Genomic DNA, 23,024 nt, shown 5'->3' with positions numbered 1-23,024 from the left:
TTACCCAATGTGTACTGTGTTACCTGTTTAGAAAAGACAGTTGAACCATTATTGATTGTCCTGATATGCAAAAAAAAAAAAAAAAAAACCTGAATAGGCAAAACATTGAATCTGAATCCGCCTTACTTTTGATCAGACATCTTAAAATGACATGATAATAGTTTCAAGGTTTTATTGAAAGCGTAATTAAAAAAAATGGCTTCTATACAATGTTGTTTCAGTTAAGGCTTAAAGTAAAGCTGGAAACAGTTCATATTTTTTCCAAATTTACGTTTTACACAATAGCTATAGGTAAACCAAAAAGTTGTTAGTTATCTTACATAGAGTATGACTAAAGGTTAATAATAAATGGTTCGTAACAGTTGTATCACTTTTGCAAGATAGTGACTAAACTTACCACCTAGCAACCTAAACTACATTTTGGTCCAGACCCACCATTTCAAAACCCATCTTAAGATACAAACATTCCCGAAATATGGTGTTTGGACAACCCCACCCAGTGCAATGCGTTTCTACATTTTCTTGTTTTTTAAATGTTGTCACAATAACTACCATTTCACTTTTATCCCAACCCTTTAAAGCCCCTTAAGTGATGCCCTCCTTAAGGGAAACCACAGGAATAACGTGCACCAATCCTCAAGCAGGGGAATCCTTAGTGATGTTTGGTGGCTGCACCCTTGTTTGTTCAGATCCTCCCGTTGTCTCTGGTTACATGCCAAACACAACCATCATCAAGGTCTTGGGAGGAAATTGAGCTGAGCCTCTCCATGGTGATGATCCACAGTAGACCCACTTGCTTCTCTCCTGCGGCTAAACCTTTGAGCCTCCACCCTACCTTTACACATCAGTGTGAACAACATGCTTCCCACACTGGTGACCTGAAGGTGAGGCAATTTTAGTATACACACCTGTGGATTGGGGGTGCTGTAAACACAGCTGTAGTGTCTTTCGTGAGGGTAGTGGAATCAACAACTCTGAATCACCTTAATGTTAAAAACAGTTGAATTGTGCATTAGCTCGAGGTAGTCGTAGCTTCAGACTGCCTGTCAGTGACTAATATGTCAACTTGCTAATGGTAAGATGTGATGTAAACTGAAACTTGGAACCAAACACAAACTAGACAATAGGTGTGACCACATAGAACTTGAAGAACTAAGATTGACAGCTCCTTATAGATGGTAATTTTATCCATCCTTTCCATTAACAGCTATGGTCATTTTTTATTTTAGCCATATAGAAATTGTTTGATATGACCAACATCTAATCTATTTGGTTTCAGCTGTGATTATCAAGTAGCTTATGGCTTTTTAAACCAAAGCGTCTGGAGAGTCCTGTCAACCAACTGTCATTGTCCATCTTCCTCTAGCATATACGTTTTCCCTGGCTTCTTCACGCAACTTCATGATCAAGTTTCCAAAGTGTCCAGTAAGTTCCAAATTTTTCTTCTGGGCATATGTGACTCTGAGTCAGTCCTTTACATTTTCTTGAGGTTCCATGGTAACCTCCTTCAATCAGATTTTACTTATTTCTCTATCAAGCTGCAAAAAAAACTTATCTTTTTTTTTTAATCTCTTTTATTTAAAATTAAAACATTTTCTCATTTTAGTGATTGAATAATAGGAGGAAATAAAACACAGCATAAACTTAAATATCTAATGCGCATTAAATTCATGCATTTAATTCTTGCCCAAAATAATCTATCATTTCAATGCCTTGTCCATCACTCATCATATTTTACATGTTTTGCCTAAACCTAAACTTGCACAGTAGGATTTGACAGAGCTGTGCAGCTGCCTGAAACGCCTGCGCTTGGAGGAAGGCAGGTAAAACAAATTCCTGTCATGGGATAGTTTAAAGGTGTGGTTCAGAAAGTACATGTAATCTTTCACATTGAGAGTATTGATTGTGCACCGTGCACAACAACAACAAAAGGACTTGAGTTTAGCATATGCACTCCACTCTGAAAACCCATGCACTTGTATACATTTTGAACTGTAACCAAAAAACTTTATATTGTTTTGTTTTTGTAATTTGAAATGTTGCCATGCCTTTTTAAAAGTGTTCGGTAGAATACTTGAGCAACACATCTCTGGTGCCTGATGGAGATTGAGCAACACATCTCTGGTGCCTGATGAGGTCCAGTTGGCCAATGTTATTTCCTTTTACAAGTTTCATATTTAAACGTTTCTCCTGCAGTAACTTGACCTCAGAGGTGTGGCCTTGCACAGCATTGGCCGTGAGCTTCTACTTCCTCGTAGCAACAGTCCGCCCACTTGTTTTAAAAAAAGCAACAGTTTCTGGGAAGTCAGCTGACACAGGAGGTTATCTTTAAATAGGAGTCCTTGTGAAGTTACCATTTAAAAGTTTTTGAATACATAGAATTCTACTTCTGAGGTGCAGCGATAGGCCAGAGTTTACGTAGTGTCTCGAACTCTGCACATTTTATTTTATTTCAACAGTTGGGGAAATTCCCCAAAATAATTGCTTAAAACATCACAGGAGTTTGTAAGAGTTCTTCCTTTGCCCTGAAAGAATTAAAGACCTGCAGTTTGAGCTTCAGAGGAAGAGTAAAAGTTCTTTAATTACATCTTGGACTCCTGTCAGTGCCTTACCCTGTGACTATATACAGGTTGTTTGTATATTCCTGCAGATTACCCCTAGGCCTCATCTCTTCTCTCTCTATCAGCAGAAGTGCTTTTGGCCAACGCACATCAAAACATGTCTCCAGGCTTGGCTGTAAATAAGCATCTAGATCCTGTTTTTAGAGTATTGTTTCCACGTTTGGTTCTGAGTGTTCCAACTACTGTGGTCTGTGCACTTCAGATCTTGTAGTCTGCACTCTATACAAAACTCCCTTTAATTTTGTCCTCATGTCTGGGTGCTCCTCTTTAATTTCCTGCACATCTGCACTCACTAAATCCTTTGCTTACTTATTTTCAATCCCAGACCCTTGTTGAAGAGAAACCTATTTGGTTTTTCTTAAAATACACAAGCAGATAATACAATATCCTAAAATTCCTTAAGATATTTTGATAGGGAATAAAACATTACAAAAACCTGTTTGATCAAAATATTTTTCTGAAATGTAAAAAAATAGGATAGTTGACCTGGCATTTTAATATAACCTGCTATGAGCCAGTGCTTTGGGCCAAGAAAGCTGAAAGGATCATCATTATGTCAACATAACAATGATGAAGGTTGAAGTCTCAGTCTGATTGTTTTTATACTGTGGGTGAACACTGACAAAGAATACCTCTAAATAAGTCGATAAGTGATTCACCATATGAGCGCTAAATGCTAAAAATTCCATTTTCATTTTCATCCATATGTATTTTTTACTTTTTCTTTTAAATTTGGAGTGCAGCTTGGATGTGAACTCTCCTCATTGTCAGTGTTTATTATTCTACTCCATTTAGCAAATTTCTGTCCCTTTGTTCAATTTCAATCAATCTTTAAAAATGTCTCCCACCTTCTCATTTTCTCTTGGAAATTTCTCATGTAAGCTACTGTGTAATCACGGTCATCCAACATGGCTGCCGTGAAAAGACATAGACCTATGTAGAACTGTGTAATAAACAAGTCTTTCTACTTTAGACGAAGTACACAAAACTATCGTACTGAAACTAGAGAAATACAAATAAAAACGAATGTATTATTATTGTTATTGCATTTAGCACTAAAGATCCTTGAAACCGGATGTTTTTTTTTTTAATCACCTTCAGCCAGTTGACCATGCTTTGAAGTTTATAAGGCCAACATGTGCTGCGCCCCAGGTGTTTGTTTTAAGAAGCTCAAAGTCATGGTTCAGTGACACAGACATCGTCGACTTCATGTTTTCCTGTGACAGAATCAGGCGTTTAACAGGTGTTTTACGCTCACTTCTGATTGTTTATATAATTATGTGATATTGAGCATAAAAATAATTGAAGCCATTGATGTAAGTCAGTCTTCGAAGCCTCCCCTAATGTTTCTTAAAATACAGTTGTGATGTAATGTGTGTGCGAACAAAGACTGGTTCTCTGAGCGGGTCAGTGTTAAACAATGTTGTGCATTGTTGCAAGAGAGAGTAGATAAAAATGACGCGAATAGACATTTAAAAATAACCATAGAGCTCTCATTCATCTGCCCGCTAAAGATTAAGCTCTTTGTGGATTTAAACAGTATTACCTACCAACCAACGGAGCTCTCTGTGGTTGGTGGTTCTCGTGTCAGGGATCAGTGTGAATCAACTGGACGATGCATCATGTTCCATTCTCGGTGGATTCTTTGAAACTTTATTCTCTGACAGTTGACCGCAGTGCAGTATTAATAGACGACTTATCAGTGTTCTCAGTCATCTCGGTCAGCCCATCCGGTGTAATTGCTCTCTGAGCCCTACAGTTGTTGATGTTTTTATTTTGGGTGGTATGGTTTTAGAGCAACCCTACTTTGAGGCATCATTTTAATATCATTTAATATCACACCTAATTTAACCCTTTACACCCACCTTCTGGCTGTCGGGGTCAGTGCAGGTAGTTTGTGTCAATACCAACCGTAAGTCTTACTTAACTGAATCCCTCTGAGACCATGTTCACTTGGAACTAGGATTTGTTCATTTTGCTCAAAGTATGACAACAATTACCGTATTTCCCTCTGTCGCTCTGGCCAAAAAATGCAGAATGAAGAAAAAAACATAAGTCGCACCAATGCCCTCTAGGCTGTCAGTGACAAATGTAAATTTTCAGTGGTGCAAGAGTAGCAGGTACTGGTACACCAGCCTAGAGTGCCCTCTAGTGGCTGTCAGTGTGGAAATAACAAACATGAAGTTATATATTTTAATATATGTCGTACCTGAGTATGAGTCGTAAACCCGAATGCGACCTATAGGTATATAACCTACATTAAAAGGCTCACATATAGCAGATGTGAACACACTCTTATTTAAAAAGTCAATATTTAGAAATGGAACAGTAATTATGTTCGCTGGGACTATTTTGTTCTAGAGAATCCGTCCGTGGCAACAGTTTAAGAGAAGTATTTGGCAGTTCAGACGGCCCTAGGAGCATTTTTAACTTTCAGCGGCCTAACTATGAAGCCTGCTAGTCCCTCGGACTCCTCTCGCATTTTACACATTCCGTACACATATTCATTTCCTTCCCCTTTTGGTGTTTGGGTGACATAAGTGTCTATTCTCTTAATCATTCTGCTGTCTCATCTCCTGCCAAGTCACTGTGGCTTTGCCTTGATGGCAGTTACACGACTTTACACGAAGGGAAGTTCTTGCAGCACATTCTGTGCTTTGGACCAGGTTCCTGGATTCTTTCCATGCTTTGTTTCATCACACAGAAACAAATCTGTTTAGTATCAACAGATCAGTGTTCTTGCTGTATGGGGCGTTATGTTCCCACCAAATCTCCAAGTTATTATCCACGGGAAGGAAGTTGCACAAGAACCATTAATTCAGTTAGGCATTGTATTCAAAGCACACACAGGTGCATTTATTCATCTACCTTACGTAGCAACACAACAACAACTATTTTCTTAAATCGATTCGTTATACATCTCATACTAGTACATATGAAGTTAATGCAAAGGAAAAACAAAGAATGTACCAATTTAATGCTGAAATATACCATGTGCTTGGTGTAAACACTGACTGACTGACTGATTATCAGCACATCTTAACCAAAAACGCACTGCCACTGTCATTAGTACAACGGCAGATAAAAAAGTTGATGTCTTCAAAAGTGAAAACATTCCGTCAAACTGAAACCAAAAGTAGAGCTGGTGTAAGGCAGATAACCAAGGTTTTGCAGAAAAAAGAAAGTAATCTTTTCTCAGTAAGCCTCCATGTCTTGAAAAGACATTTTCAAAAAATATACAAAACAATTTTTGCAACAAAAACAAAATCCTTGACATCAACATCTTCCTTGACTTCGTTCTCTGGGAAACCATCAGACATAAAGTGCAGGTTAATGAGTTTAACTTGGGCTTTTTTGTTAGTGACTCTAGCCCCCCGCAACTCAGACGCCACATCGCAGTGACAAACATACCATAAGTAGGTCATAAGGTTCCTGTACAACCACTGAACTTATCTGAACTCTGTCAGAGGATGAGTTTTTTCCATGGTGGCCCCCTGCACCATGTTTGCAGAAGTTCTATATTTTAGTGTCACGTCGTCTCCTTTTATTGACTCGTGAATATATCCAAAGCAGGTCTGGGCTTGTCCGACCCATGTGTGACGTTGACCTGTCTGGGTCAGTTGGTCAGTGTCACTTACAGCCTCTCCTACTCTATCTTACTTTAAACGTCTTCCCTTTTGTTTGGAAACCTCATGTTTACCGAGCATTGATGGGGGTTTTGTTGTCCGTCTTGTTTTCAGAGGCCATTGAACCAAGTTCATTAAGAGGCACTGTTGTTTTTCCAAAATAGGGGAAAAAAATCAGCTGCTCTGGAAAAGTTCATCAATCATATGACCAGCGATCGTTTTTGCCACAGCATCAGATTGGTCATGCTTCTTTGGATCACATGTTTGTTTTGCATTTCCAGCTGAATGGATGATTTTGTTAAAATCTCTGTCTCAGCTGGAGAAAAAAAATCAGCACAAGGTTAAGGGATGAGCTCATCGTGTATGGGAATAATTATAGACCCCCTTCTCTCCGTCCCTCATCAGAAGCTGGGATCAGCACTTGGTCAGCAAAAAATGTCAACACAAGCTCTTGAAAGGGGAGACATGGCTGCGCAAGCCTTTGTGTCTGCGATTTAAATTTACAACATGGGAGCAACCGCAAAATTTTCGTTAGCCTGGCGAAAATCACTGTTCACTGGGGGAACAAACACGATGAGTCATATCCTGAAAATGTCTTTTCTTTGGACAACTCACAGGGCCTGATAATATTGTGGAGGGAGTTGCTCATATCAACTGGAGATTTAAACCCTGATGTCAGCCGTTCTCAAGCTTTGCTGAAATTTTAGACTTAAGGAACTGTTGTCTGATGGCTGCACCAAAGAAACGCTTGTGTTTGGATGCATGATGTCAGTTGTCTGCCATAGCAATGAGTGAGTCATTAAGCTTCAAAACAGTTTATCAAACAATTTGGGTAATCCTCTTTCTCATTGTACCCGTTTCTGGAGGTGGAAAAATGTTTTCAACCATTGTGATTTAAGTCTTTAAATGACTTGATGCTCCCATACATCGTATTTAAGACCTTGACACAACCATAGAAGTCAACCAAAAGTAGCTGAACAGCATTTTGGAATAATCTTTTGATTATTTCAAAAATACTGTGTAAGTAAAAGTAAGTGAAAAGTCAAAGTTTTTCCGGCCTTGTCTTTCTTGGGAAAGTCTTTCTTGTGCCGTTGACATGCAGATTGTTATTGTTGTGGGCCTACTATTCCAGTTAAATGTCTTTGACAGTTGTGATTCCAAGCAGAGGCACATTGGTTTAACCTGGAAGGAAAAACATGTGACAACACAACACAACACCCAAGTCTGGCAAAAACAAAACTCCTAACATATCCCTCTGCTACAGGATACACAGGAATGAAAGGGAGCGTTGTATCAACTGTATTGAGAAACTGTTTTTTTTTATCGTGTACCTGATTTAATCACTCTCGAAAAGAATTTGCACTTGAGATTGGTCTTGTTTTTGAGCATATTTACATCGACCTGTCCTCAGGGGAGATAAACATATTGATGTTTTTAGTCATTTAGTTCCAGTAAAGCAGCTGTGAGCCCATCATGTGAAGAAGGCAACACAGGACCCTACTGTTTTAGGTTGTTTGTTCCACTGCAGGGGGCGCTAAGAATAATGGGCCACCAGGAGAGTATCTGTATCATCAAAGTGTTGAAAATGTTTAAAACCAAATTAAATGGTAGGCATCCATAATCAAATATATAGCCTTTTATTTCACTGAGCGAAGCAAACAAATGGATGTTGTTGGATGAAAAAAATAGCTCTTCAAATTAAAACTATATTTACTATACTAGGTATATTTATACCATTGTTCATAAAATTCAATTCAAATGTATTTAAACAGATAAGCACACAATATGTCAGGAATGTGTTGTTATTGCCCTGTCCAAATGCAGGTGCCCTTCCTTTGCTCTTTCTCATGCAGTCACCTTGCAGATCACAGACGATTATCTTAGAGACAACAATCACCAAAACTCTGGCTGGTAGGTTGTTTCGCCTACAAGCCAGAGTTTATATTAGATGATTGGAGAAGTTCCAAAAGTTCCTTTTAGGTGGCGTTGAGCTCATCATTTCAATCAGCACTGTACTGGAAACCGCAAAGACCCCTATTAATTTAGCTCCCACAGACGGCAAAGCCATCTGTTAGTTCAAAGAGACTCCCTCAGGTGTCAGGTGCTCACTCAGTGAATTCACAATGTTGCTCTTTTTGGTTTCTTTCTATAAATATTTTGTCATTTTGCCTTTTTAAAGCAATAATCTTAGTGTCAAGCTCTCCAACAGTCAAGAGTCAAATTTTGCAACAACATTTTGCCCACAGATAAAACCAATTTAGGCTTTGGAAATGTCAACATATTATTTAAAGCCATGGCAGTTACAATGGAATGACAGGACACTTCCAATGAAGTCCAAAGTCAAAGTGAAACTAAATTTAATCTTGCGCAAGCAGTTTGGTGTGTTCAGCGACCCAATCCACCCACACCTTTCTCAACAGTAATATCTGATTTTGAACAAAAACCTCATTCCTCAGTGGACGTCTGAAGTGTTCGTCTCTTCTTGAGGAAATTCCTAGTTAGTCGTTTATTAACACTTCACCGTTTGAGTCATCTTCTTGGTTGTGGGCACCAGACACCCTGTTGGCAGACCAAATAAATAGGGATAAGCGTCCTCATCCAGATTTTCACCTTTCACCTGATACTTGGCACAGACTGTTCCTGGCTGTTCTAGAGTAATCTGTAGACGTTGAGAATGAGCCAGTGTTAGAATCCTAGGTGTTGTTATCCACTCTGATAAATGTTTTACCAGGCAGATCAAATGACTGGTTTCAGTGGTTCCTCTGTTGCATGACAGTCTCGGGGCTTACTATAGTTGCTATATGAAAGACAAAAAAAGGCTAATTAGAGGCTTTCTATAAGCTCTGCTTTTGTTATGTCTCTCAAGGTCTTTCTGTATATTTGGGTCAGGGCTGAAGTATTTCATCCTCCCCCCATGGGTGACGACTAGAAGGATTACAGCAGAGACCAAATAAGAGCTCAGATGATAACCAAGCACACAAAGAGGCAGCCTGCCCGGCCAGTCAGATGGTTATTTGGTGAACTGTTGTGACGCAGGTCTGTCATTTAACCAGGACAAAGACGGGCTTGATGAATGAGATGCTGTGAGAAAAATTATAATCCTTTCAAAGTATTTATAGGATTTAAGAGTTACCACAAACATTTGTTTTTCCTGCTACGACTGTATTTTATATATATAGGAAAAGGATTGTAGAAAAATGTATTGACCAAGTTTGAAATTTATTCATTAATATTTTTGTATAAGTTGCTAACAACTTTATATTTTAAAATTGTCTTTTTGGAGTAAGACTAGAAATTCGATGATGTTGAGCTAGTGTTACGTATTGTTTTCTTTCCCAGGACCACAGGGCTTTTTCCAGGGGTCTTTTGTTTGGCCTAAAATGGCCTTAAAAGTATATATACAAAAACGGACATAAAGCATCTGTATTTCCCTGCCCTCCCCCCAAACAAGTAGCATGGTTGACTTGCTTTCATTTTAAATAAACATAAAAACAAAGTAAGAGAAAAAAAGAGAAAAAAAATACATTGCCAAAAATAGATAGCTTTAAATAGTTCAAAGTCAGCCTTTAAATAATAATTTCCCAAAAGAAATTTCAGACCTTGCTAGGTTAACATGCGGATAGCTAAGGTTAGCAAAAATGTAACGCAACCATCTTTAAGCAAATTGAAATCTAGATATTTAAATGTTGGCCCACAAAAATGTATTGATGAAATGTATTTATATAAATAACTCTCATATTTTAAAATGACATGAAAAAGAAACGGCAACATGAATGTTGCTTTCGTGTTAGCATCAGAATTCAACAGGCTCCAAAACCTGTTTAACACACCAGTGAGCCAATGTACACAGCACACGTACTTCACCACAGTTACAATCAGATTTGAACCAAATGTACTACACTGTAATACTCTCATAGTTTTAAGGTATTAGAGCTGCTGAAATGAACAAATAGGTATCAATCGCGTAAACTGTGTAAAAGTATACAAACAAGATAAGGCTGTGACTTCCTTCTAATTCCTTCTCGCACTTGTAGGAAACCGTTGGCACCACCTTTACACAGGAATTTTTCTTATCAGGGCTGTAATCAGATTGATTGGCTGAGTGGGATCAAATTCCCTGATGGGTGGGTGCGTGGGCGTCGGGATGATAGTGTTTTGTTTATGGTTATTATGGTCGCTTGGTATCAGTGAACTAATTGGATTACAGACATTGTTTTTAGAATTCTCTCTGTTGTCTGAGTTAATAGTGACATATTTGTTACTTTAGTTGAGTTTTTCTCATGAAATCCTCATTGAATGAAAATAAAATACCTCTGTAGTCTTTATTAAGCATAACCAGAAAAAGTCCCTGAAAAAACACACCTGAGCGGCTGGGTGCTACCAACCAGTAGTACCTGGCAGGTAATGTGGGTGTGTGAAGTTAGTGTGTGACAGTGTATCATTTGATCGGAGTGTCATTGTGCAGTTGTTGCTGTTTGAATTCTTTGTTTGTTCGCATCATTAGCAGGGATGTGTCAAGGAAGTGGTAGTGTTTCAATTGTTTCCACTGTTGACATATAAGCACTTTGATTGTTCTCCATAGAAGTTAAATGGGTTGGTAGCCAGGGTGTGAATTATTTTAAAAGTCTCCTGTACATTATGTGTCCAACCTCTTCAGTACAGATGAGAACGCCCACCAGCTCTCCTGCTCATCATTAACGGAAAGTGCATTAGTTGAGTTTACTGAGTTGAGTTTTTCGTAAATATTAATGGGTGCAATGTCATGCTTAAAAATTTGGTTTGAGGATGTTTAGGTGTGATCAGTGCAAAGAGATGACATTTTTTATTTTTCTTATGCCAGTCATGTGTTGCCAACAGGAAACCCAATCAATCCTTATATAATGAAGCCTCAGACCACAGCCAACCCGTGAGGTAAGCCTAGCCTCGGCGTCATGCCTGGTCTGCGTGGCAGTTTGGTCCAGCTCACAAGACTTGAATTTATTTATATTTTTGTTGATGTGGGCGTTGAGTCCGTGTGCCATCTAGAGCAACATCAAGCTGTCTTTGTTGTTTGTATTCAGACGCTGACAGTAAGACAAGAACACTAAGCCCTCTTACCCTGTGCGCTTGGCATTGGGGGCATCTTAAGTTAACTGATCGATCCCTACCAATCAACAAATCTGATGCTGTTTAACGTTAACCTTGGTTCGAAAATCAGCTCCAACACTTCACCAGCAAATGAAATTCTGTCTCAGAAATAGGCTGCTGGCAGGCTCCTTCCTATGACTGCACACAAACAGAATGACACCCCCACAGCCTAGCAGAACCCACTCCAAATATGCACACCAAAAAAAAGACCGCTCACTCACTTCAAGGACTCAGGAAGACAATATGACACTGATGTGTGGTCTTTATTTGGCTCAGCTACTCTTATAGGAGACAAGTGTTAATACATCACAGCCGGAAATGAAGTAACTAGACACGATGTGTGTGATTATATGGCCTTTCAGCCATTTTTTTTGTGTGTGTTAGCTTGTATTTTTAATATTTTTGGCTAATTCAGATCCTAGATTTTTTTGACTAATTATTACATATTCAGGGGTAAACTTAATTTTCTGGTATTTTGTGTGGTCTTTTTTATATAATGTTAAGCTTACCCAGGAATTGCCTTATTCCACTGATTTTTACTTTTGAATTTCCTTTGAGAATTTCATCATTCGAGTTGATGATCCTTGGCTTTTTACTGACAGATATGAGCTAAAAAAAAAAAGATCCAACTTATCACTCACTGGCTTCATTTTCTGATTAAATACATTATGCATTATGTGTTGGTGCAGTTTGACCTCGGTGGCTGTTGACTGGAGGGCAGATTCCTCTGTCTGTGATATGATATCTGAACTCTGTGAGAACAGATTGTTCTTTGCTGGAGCTTGAATGTTCCAGTAAGATCCACTAGCCTGTAGATGTATGTTCATTTTACAGGGTTTGATTCATATTACCTATTAGCAATAGGAACCTGGAGATGATTTTAAACTGTTCCTTTAATAACTTTGTCTTTACTGTAAACTGATTTGAATGAAGAGGAAGTGTTTGTGATAAGTCAAATTGTATTGTTACCACTGTTGAAAGTGTCAGTCTTTTTTGTAGTGGTGTTTTATTTGCTAAGTATCTGCCATTCGCAGCTTGATGACAACGTTAGATCAATTTAGCATAATGCTGTTAAAAAACCTGAAATAGTGTTTAATCAAGGAAGTAATCACTCTGTGCAAATAATTAGTATGTGCATTATGTTTTAGCTGGGGATGAGCTACACTGCACCTCACTGCAGCAGTGAACAGTGAACAGTACCTTAATTGCTCAGAGGAAAAGAAACTGATACTTTTGACATATCATTTCCAGTTGTGCCTACATGCTGCAGGTTAGAGCTGTGAAAGATTCGTTTTTCTTATTGTTAAGTCTCTCATTCAGTCTGTTGTCCAAACATATGCCTTTCTTGCGTCCCACATATTTGGAAGACATAAGACTGCAGTGCTAGACACAACCAAAGTCAACGCTGTTTGTTCCTTTTGCTTATCTTCACATTTTTGCCTCAGTACTGATGCTTCGTACAGCACAAAAGATCGTCTTTGTCTAATCACACCGCATGTCTGAAGATGAAGGAATATTCTCTTTTGATCCGTTTTCTGAGCAAGATTTGAGCGATATGTTTGGATGTAGCACAGAAAAACAAAACTGAAGAGCTTTAGGAGCAGTGTCAACAACACCAACTCCCCCAAGCTTCCAGTTGGAAAAATATCTACTAGTATAACAGTATGACTTGAGGAAATAGGTGTTAACTGAAACTGTATCACATTTTGTGCCTGCAACCTGATAGGCGTGAGACAGATTGGAAGTAGTGTTCTGAAGAACACGGTCCCACGTGACGACATGGTGAAACACGCACTGATTAATAATAGAGATAGATGTCTGTTCCCAGGCCAGCCAAGTCACATGACCAAGGACATCCACACAAGGTCAAGGAAATGCACTGGTCACGGCTTATTCCCTCAGGCGTAGAAGACTAGTACGGTGTTTATTTTTACGCTAAAACAAGCCATTGTAATCCCCTACCTGTTCTTCTGGTTTGATATTCTCTGTTAAAATATAGTGAGTACACAACAGCTTAGCTGACTTCAGTTGTACAGGCAGAATATGTATTTATTTAACTGATAAAATATCAAGTTTCCCACCAAAATTAAACAAGTTCACATTACTTGTATGTTACGAGACAGTGTGCGTACAAAGTGATTGGCCTGCATTAAAAACACAGGCGTTACAACGGCTAATATTTTCCATTAGTGTTATCATGTCATCTGTAGTTAGCGTAACAAACAGGGTGATTGATAAAAGTAAAACAAAAATATACAGAGATATCGGTATAAGCAACAGCAGGTTAGGATGATAAAGTATTGAAATGGAAATTAACAAGTGAGTGGAGCAGCTAAGGGTGATTAGCAAAATGTGTTAAAAGATACATTCAGATGAAGGAAAGAGGATGCTAGCTTCAGATGAGACACCTTAAATATACACTGGGTCCTCTGTTTACGACGTCCTTGACCTACGTTTCTACTCCCATACATTTGTTAAAGTCTTGTTCTATCATTACAACATATGGTGTTGAAACTCGCCAACTACTTTGAGCAGACGAATATGTCATCACGCTGTGTGGAAGACGGCTTTGTTTACATTCGCCGGTTGTACGCTATGCATTGGATTGAGCTACATTTGCCTTTTTTTGCCGTTTGTTTGTTTTTTGGGAACTTGTTGCCCTTCATTTTGGCTCCCAAGTGTAAGTCAGGCTCTTCTGATGTTTTTATGTCCTAGATTATGATGTTACCACTGTTTTAGCGTAGGTGAGTGACATACAGTAGGTACTTATCTACAGTATGTGAGTTTCAACTTACGGCCGCTCTTTATATGCGTTCTTCAGATCTGGGTTAAAATGAGTCACCCACATTTTCTGCCTTTGGGAAAAAAGACCATCCACATAAACTCCAGTGCATCCTGGTAGTCGGTCAGGTGTTTGACCGTACCTCAGGTCCCTGTGTCCTGGACACGCTCAGGAGGCCACAGGTAGTGTTGCTAATGTACACATGAACTGCAGAGCTACGGTCAATGATCCGAAAGGTTTTCAGGCTTGAATGATGCCCAGCCGAGGGGCCAGAAAAACAAGAGTGCAGAGGAATGCAGTGAGCACTTCGACCAACCCTGCAGAGGATCAGTGCTGTGTGAAGAAGAAGTAGCTGGTCTATGTGTCTGAATTTGTTTGGTCTTGAAGCACCTTAGAGTTTAAGTGTGTTCTCTGTGGGCATTTATGTAAAGAACTACTTCCTGACACATCCTGGCTCGGTGTTGTGTAAAAGGTCGGTGTTGTGTAAAAGGTGTAAAGACATTGCCAAGACATCTTGGTTTCTGTTTTTCTTCACTCCCACTTAAGTATTTGACTTGAGCACGTACTTGCTGTTCCTAGACTAATGCAATCCACCTTATGTATAAACTGACCGTACCTCTCTCATAAAACTACACTCGCTGTCTGTATGTTCTGTATCTTTTTAAACATCGATCTATCTGGTTTCAAAATATATGGAAAATCCCAATTCCCATTCACAGAGGATTCTAAACCAGTGGTCTTTGTTTGCAGGATTCCCGTCTGCCCTATGATGTTTCCAATTGTTTTTTAAATCCCACCCTTGTGGTGGAGTGGTTAACACTCCTCACATATCAGAGGTTGATCCAAAACCATGTCTCAAGCTGGAGGTGTGTTCCTCAGGGCTGCATTCATTTATAAATGTAACTCATCGGAGATGTTTTGTTTATCTGTCTGAATGTCTCCTTGTGGCAACACGCTCTCTGAAGTCATACTCATTTCCTCACCGTGGCCTCTGGTTATGCGCGCACGCACAGACGAACACAGGAATGTTTTCCTGGCAGCTTTCTTGCTACATCAGCCCCCCACGTAAAAAATTTCCCTGCTTTAGCTGCAAATTCTTTTACCTGCAGTGTTTTTAGTTTGAATTTGACCAACCTTCACCTCCTACACACATGTGTGTAACTTAATTAAAGGACTCAGAGCTAGTCTGAGTCTGTGGATGGGGGAAGCACACGCCTCTCCCACATTCTTTCACTCACCCATGCTCTTTAAAGAGAAACTGCTCGAAGTTTCATGTTGAGCACAGCTGATGAAAGAATTCAGACAGTGTAACCAAGAAGACCCTTTAGACAGACATTTAAGTTTCTTTTCAAAACTTCACACTTAGTGAGCATGCAAACACAACATACCAGACCACAACCCTGAAACGTTTTTTCTAATGTGTTTGTTTTGCCACGTCATAGAGTCAGTTGCGTTGTCCTCATTTCAGTTGACTGAAGTAAAATTCTTCGTTAGATTGTATAGGCTTCTGGAGCAGTTTTCTGGCTAGGCAGTGACGTAAACATGGCATTATTAAATGATTAGTTTCTGTTCCAAAACTACATTTTTGTTCCTGTAATTTAACTTTCATTGGTATTGTGGATTTTCTGCCAATTTAAATATGGCCATTTTGGCTATTCCTAGGCAAACTTGTAACAGTTTCTGCTATGGTTTGGCAAAGTTTTTGAAGTTTCTGATAAATAAATTTCTCAATTCTCAAAGCCAGTTGTCAAATAGAAAACCGTTTTTCTGTCAAGTTAAATTAGTAATTCAGACATGCCATGCTTACTGGACTGCATCCAGTGGTGTCAATGTGAACTGTGTCCCAGTAATGGTGACTGAAACTGCTCATTCCTGACCCGAGGTTACAGGATAAGCCGGCCTTCAGTAAATCACATTAGTCAGCTGGGGAGAATGTGGTTGAATAATGAAGTTGGTAACCCAGTCTGGAGTCATGAATGAATCAGCACAGGACGGTTAAATCAAATCAGTCTCAGTCTTTTCACATCCTCAGCTATGGTCACTGTCTTGTCTTCTATTATGTGGTGGTCACCGAAGCAGAAGTTTTATCAGGCTGAAAATGCAGTTTCATTTCTCTTCCCAGTTCCTTTGTTTCATTTATGATTTTTAACGTCCTAGGCAGCAATCAGGAAGCAAGCCACAATCTTGCTTCCTGATTTCTGACCTTTCCTATGTTGCCATGTTAATCATGTGCTTTCAAACCACAGCACAAAACCTGACCAAGTCTGACCACAGTCATGCTGTGGTCAGACATGTTTTTTCAGTTATTTCCTAACTCCTCACAAGGAAAGAAAAAGTCCTTCGGAGTGTTGATGTCATTCACATTACACCCAGATGTCTGCCTTCTCTTCCTAACATGACTCCCAGCTGACTTTATTTACTTCCTTCTAAAGTAAATTTATTCAGTGATGTGATTGAGACGTCTCCAAACAGGAGCAGGCACGTCCTGGTCAAAGTCATATACCTGTAAACCTATGTCCGCTGACAGACAGAGCTCAGTGCTTTAAAAAAACCTGTCTTTTCATTTTCTCACTGTATGTTTTTGTACAGAAAGTTAGTTGGTGAAAGAAAACAACCTCAAATAACTAAGAGGAGGTGTGGGTTGGAGCTAAGAGTGGGAGGAATGAGAGGAATGAAAATTTGGAGACAGATTTGGATTCCTACAGGGAGGAGTTCTGGTATCACAGTCATAATCAATCATTTCATATTCTGTTTACAACAATTGAAAGATGTTTAAATGCCAGAAATACCTATGTAACAAATAAAACAGTTAGCACAGAGGAGTTAGCACCGCAAGGATAGCCACAGTTTTCTACAACAGCTAAAACGTTGTGGTCAAAGAGTTTCTTAATCCTTTTCATATATTTTTTTAAATTCTTATAATAAGTGTCTAAAAGGACCAGACAATAACTGAAGTGAAGGTTTAGATACACATAAAAGTGATTGAAAAGTCCCTAAATGGTGTGGTGTAGGGCGTTGACCAGTGAGCCTGGATTTCCAGGCTGTTAAGGAAGGAGGGATTGTGTGTTTATTTGGAGGCTGTGGAGATAAACAGGAAGAGTGAGGGCTTTAACTTCATTCTGTGGATTCAGCAGAGCAAGCTTAGACCTTGGTCCCTTTGTCCCTACTTTGAATAGCGAGGTATACTTTGATGCTGTGTCCTCAATGAAAGACTTTTCAAACCGAGCACGGAGCAGCTGGCAATTTAACTGTCGTCTGAATCGGTCAAGTCAAGCTGCAACCTGCTCTGCTCAGTTAGAGTCACTCTGAGTTTGGTTTTTCCAGTTTTCCTTTTGTTTTGGCTACACATGGTGTATGCATGTGTACTGTATGTGCCTGCGTGTGTGCGTGCGTGCGTGCGTGCGTGTGTGTGTGTGTGTGTGTGAGTGAGTGAGAGAGTGTAGTTCTCCAGTCGATTATATTCCCACGCAGTTCTCTGAAAAAATAAGTGAGGGAGTGTGAGTGGCACTGAAGTAAACAACATCAGCTGACTGGGAAGGCAAACAGCAGCTCAGAGAGATCACACACACAACACTCGTCTGCCTGCAGTTCACTTTATGGCTGTTTGGACTGTTTGGACTTTGGATTAGAACGTCAACAAAAACACCAGGAGCATGTACTTTACATACAACAATAGTAAAAGAATTGTATGGAAGTCACCTTTTTTTTTAAGAAAAAATCTACCTCTACATTGCTTCATCCTTTTTCACCTTTTTACTGTTTCTTTCTGACACCAAGAGCTGCGGGAACCAACGTCCTCAGTCTTTCAGGTCATGTTTTTCAGATCTGAGCAGCTGGGAATGCTGGATTTCCTTTAGAGACAAGTCTAGAATCAGTATTCACATTCCATTTCATTCCTGCCATTCCTCCCATACTCAGCCACAAACAACACCGCCTACCATCCTGCCACTAACTAACAACGTCTCTGTGAGCTCTGTCTCGACCTGCCTATTGTTTTCAAGGTTATTTTTGTAGAAAATTCAAGTTCGGTTCTCCTGATATACTAAGTGGCAGACAAAAATAAGTTTAAATGTGGTGTACATTGGAGGAAATTTTATAGCAGCAATGCTGTATTGGGTTTTCAGTGACTTGGATTGTTCACGAAGGACAACAAATCAAACAGACATGTCCCAAGAGGAGTCCAAAATTCCTGAGTCAAAGTTAAAACATATCTAGTTTTCCTTCAGTGCCTTGGACTTGTTCCCTGGGAATTTGACTTTTTGTTCAGTTTTTTATTTTAGTGACTTGAACTTGATGTTGTCTTCAATGACTTGGGCTCAAAGTTTTTACTTCTTTGCAGAAACCTTTTCTCTGTGACCCAACGTAAACTTCTCTCTTGGCTAAATTGGACCTGGGTTTTGCAGGTGTCCAGTTGACTTTTAGTTGATTTGATCAACACTGGCAAAGGTTGGGAGCCATTTGCAATTGGATGGAAGTCCATTGCCAGTATCTAAATCTGGGCTTCTTTACCTACTGACAAGACCATCACCGTTTTCAGACACTAAGGTCATTTTTATCTGTAGTAATTTTAGAATTTGGACATTAATAAACTCTTCAAATACAAAACAAAAACACAACTCAAGCCTATTTTACCATGATCATTAAAGAGTGAATCAGTGAATCGGCACTGACATGTCTCTTAGTTTCTGTGTCTGTCTCTGTTTTGACTTCAGCACTACAGAAAGTGCTGGGCTGGAGCGATGGGCTGCAGTCACCCGTATCATCTGCGTAAGTTTTTTTTTTTTCAGTGCTGAGGAAAGTACCCAAAAGTCGAAATCGCTTAGCAGAACCTATGAGCTGAAAACTGTGGGGCTCGTTCTGACTGAGTGATGAGGAGAACGCTGCAGCTGCAGCTGCGGCCCGAGAGATTGAACTTTGTATTATCAGAGGTGTGTCGCTTCCTGTCAGTTAACACTACAACAGTATACAATGAGGTTAAATAGAGAGTAAGCAGGGGACGTGGAGGTTATGAAAAGTGTCTTTGTCTTCATCTTTGTCTCTCAGGCTCTAGTGCCTGCTGTGTTTTTACAGCAATGTGCTCAGATGACATTAAAGTAAAGTACGTCTGAATATAACAAGACATTTAAACATAGTCATACAACTGAGAAATGAACCCTGTTTTGTTTTCTTGGGTTTTTTAGGGTTTTTTTTTTTTTACCGCCTTTTAGTAGTACTGTGCTGGGTAGTAAGTACAGGGGAAAATTGGTTTGATTTGGCTTTAATCCTTCAGCGTTGTAAATACAATCTATATTTTCTCAGTCACTAGTTTCAGGTTGTTTTAATATACCATATTGTGAAACTTTTGTTTGATCCCATTTAGTGGAAAATCAGCAATCAGATAAAGACGGCCAGCCTGAGTGATCTACTACAAGCCTAGTTTTGGGCCATGTCGTTTTTCACCTGGTTTTTGAAACATTTTTTTTTTCTGACCAACTCTACATACATGATTTGATTGTAATTACTTTTACCAAAACCCTTTCCAAAAGTCTCTGCCTTCTTAAAACTTTCAAAATTGCATTTTCAAATCCCTGTAAGTGCCTGTAGACTCATGATAACACCTGTGCCCACTCCAAGTGATGAATCAGGGCTGACGAGAATCACTTGTGTTAAACCTCAAACCCCCCCCCCCTCCCTNTCCCTAAGAGGCTGACAGCTGAGAGTAGATCAGGACTCAGAAAGTCTGGGGGTGACGCCATGATCCTCAGATAAGAGTCACATCGTCAGAAATTTGAATTGCACAACAAGTTTAAAGACCACTTGACTGAATCTTGGGCGTCATCTCCTGTGTAATTAACCTACTTTTAGAGGCTCGGAGAGTTTCTGCTGACGGTGTCAGGTAGTTGATGCAGGGATTACATGTAGACTGTAATTTCTTTTTAAAGCAGCGGTGATGTCTAGTTCTATGGGATTATCATAAATTGTCGCATACCAGTCTGGAAATTAGTTTGGTTGGAAAATTCTACCTGATTCAACCGTCTGAGCATCATCAGCATTCTTTTTCTTTCTTTGTGGTTACTGTAGTGCAGCCTGGTGGTAACTATGCAGATGGAGACATATGATTGGTAGAAGATGATGACACTCTTGTTTTTATTGATGGTAGAATATTATTACTTTACTTGTGATCATATTCCAGAAAATGATATTACCTAAAACTAAATAACTACGAGAAGCTTAGTTTCCCGCCCAGGGATATATAGTTATGAAGATTGGAAGACCAGTTTCCATTGGTGTAGCATATACTGCATGGTAATTATTGCACAACCAAACAGTGTGTATAACTTCTCGTACTCTGAGTTTGTGGTCAGTGATGTTTATTTAACGTTGACATTTTTAAAGACGGAAATGCCACCTCTTAGTTGTTGATGATGGGAAATGCCGTTTTTTTCTTCCCCCCAAACGTCATATTTAGACTCTTATGGCTCAGACTGCTACTGTACACCCAGCCATACATACTTTGCACACACACACGCACACACATCGCCAGTCAGTCTAGAACATTTCAAACACGACCACGCCAAATGCAACTTGGCAGGGCGAGTTTGTGTGTGTGTGTGTGTGTGTGTGTGTATGAGAGAGAGAGAGAGAGAGTTTGTGTGTGCGTGTGTCTGCATGTGTCTAGAACTGCAAATAAACTGAAAGGTATAAACGGTCAAACGTGATCTGAGTGCTGATTTCATGTCATGTGTGTGTGTGAGTGCAACGTTCTAAAAGCTGACGGAGCATAAAAACACTCTTGACACCCTGTTAGCAGTGTTAACGGTCAAAGTTGGTGCCGCAAACCCGGATGTTTGCCACCTGGATCTGAACCAGTGATAGCTGAAGGGCTGCAATTGCTGCTGGAATACTATTGGTGCCAATATTTGAAATAAAAACACTTGGTGTGTGGACTAAAGCTGCAAATGGCTGATTTATTCTAGAATGTAAACATCACAGAAAAGTGGGATCAGAAATAACCAAGGTAAAAGAAAAGTTAAACTAAGAACAGTATTGAATGAAAGTAGTTTTTGCAAAACACAAAAGCATCAAGTGAGGCTTCCATTGCACACACACTGCTTCCATACCTGTTCTATTGCCTGTTTTTGTGTTATTTCAAAGTGTCAGTCTGTCATGTGACATAAACTGTTATAAAATGTTATAGGTCACAAAGTGCTAGAATTACAACAGGTTATTTCAGGTTTCAAGGTTTAAAGCCTACAGTTAGCAAAGTTAGTTGCCAAAGTTCCAGCCAAAAATAACTAAGTGTTAACTAACAGTTACTTTAAAAAATGTCGATGGGCAAAACATCAATAACTAAAACCTAACAATAGTACTGTTAAAGGTGACTTGATGTTAGCTCTTAGCTTAGAAATACAGTAACAACACAGTAATGTGCCACAAGGATACCAAAAAATGAGTCCAAAAAAGTTAACTCAAATGAATGAAATATATCACAAATTTAGCCAAAGTTCTTGTGATAGTAGTAGTATGGAAATATTATAGTTAATTGAGAGAAATGTCATTGAAGGGATGTGGAACCAATTGAAGAGAAAAGCCAAGGGTTAGGGTTGAAGAGTTCTGTTAGGCAACCTGATGTGAAATTTTGAGACGTGTGAAAAGTGACTGAAACCTTTCTGATGAGGATAGCAACGACCCATCACACTCCTAACGACTGTCTACACTTCCCCGGTTGACCCCAATTCAACAACCACATCAAAGCAGGTTGCTGTATAAAAAAAGCCCAAAAAGTCGCGTGGTTCCTGTGAATCAGATTCTCCTCCTGACAACCATGACCTTGACCTCCCACCCAACAGGGGGAAGAGGAAATAGCCTTTTCTTTGTTACACCCAGAATAGATATTTGCTGTACTCGCCTCCACCAGTTAGAACTGAAGAAGCCTCTTGGGGAGGTGAAACGTCTTCTTGAGAAAATTTCACATCCAGTTGCCCAACCTTGACCGTGACCTGGATGACTGAGAATCTTAGACTAAGAGTTAGCCAAAACACCAACTCACAGTTAGCTTTTAGCTAGAAAAACATAAACTATGTTGCTAACCCTCAGTTACTATTAACTAATCTGATGGGTTTTTTGTATCTGCAGGGATTTCAACTCCATTGGAAAAGCCTTCACAGTGGCCTTCGATGCCATGTTCCTCTTCATTCGTCGCTGATAAGAAAAATTTGATCCAGACAAACGTTGTCCAGCACTTTACTCTGAATGGACACTAAGCTTGTTTGTTAGTTAATCTGGGAGAAGCCCCCCCCTCCCCCCCCACACACACACACCCCAAGTGTGTAAATACACCAGGAAATGTATATTTGTATGTTTATTTTTAGCTTTATGTATTTCAAATGTGTTCATTCACCTTTAAATACACTAAGGATTTCTATAAGCTGCAACAAGAGCTGCCCAACCTGACAACTTGAATGTGAAGAGTACTTTATAAATCCAATGCATTTTTGTAAAAAAAGAGCACTTTTATTCATTTCTTTCATCACCTGATGGTATTGTTTAACCTACCCTTTTTTTTAAACTATTTGCAATAAAACTTGCACAGTTCGGCATTGCACTGTGTCTCTGTTATTTGTACTGGATTTAAAAACACTAAATCTAAACAATGTTTGAATGTAATGCTTGGTATTTGCATAGGCGGAGAACAAGTGTGATCAGATTCCGGGTTTCGCCCTCAAATAGGTTACTTTAAAAAAGTACATGAACTGTGCTGAAACATGCGTAGAAAATGTAGCCAGGGAACGCTAAAACGAAGTAAAATATGTAAAAGTAACACCAACCATGACCGGAAACATAAGCTACGATAAAGTACAACAACAGATAAAAAACATTTTTGTGAAC

The 23,024-nt window shown here is 39.4% G+C and overlaps 1 long non-coding RNA gene across 1 annotated transcript; it reads right to left on the bottom strand.

Moving 5' to 3' along the window:
* Nucleotides 1–54: 54 nt before the first annotated feature.
* On the bottom strand, nt 55–19,813 carry LOC112487941 (uncharacterized). Its single transcript, XR_003051534.1, has 2 exons — nt 4,172–19,813; nt 55–983 (listed from the first exon to the last, which is right to left on the bottom strand). It is a non-coding gene; the product is annotated as an uncharacterized LOC112487941 (long non-coding RNA).
* Between the last annotated feature and the right edge of the window lie 3,211 nt (nt 19,814–23,024).

The sequence above is a fragment of the Cynoglossus semilaevis genome, chromosome 13, assembly GCF_000523025.1.
Source record: "Cynoglossus semilaevis isolate Cse_v1.0 chromosome 13, Cse_v1.0, whole genome shotgun sequence".
NCBI lineage: Eukaryota > Metazoa > Chordata > Actinopteri > Pleuronectiformes > Cynoglossidae > Cynoglossus > Cynoglossus semilaevis.
This window is presented reverse-complemented; position numbering and strand designations above follow the sequence as displayed.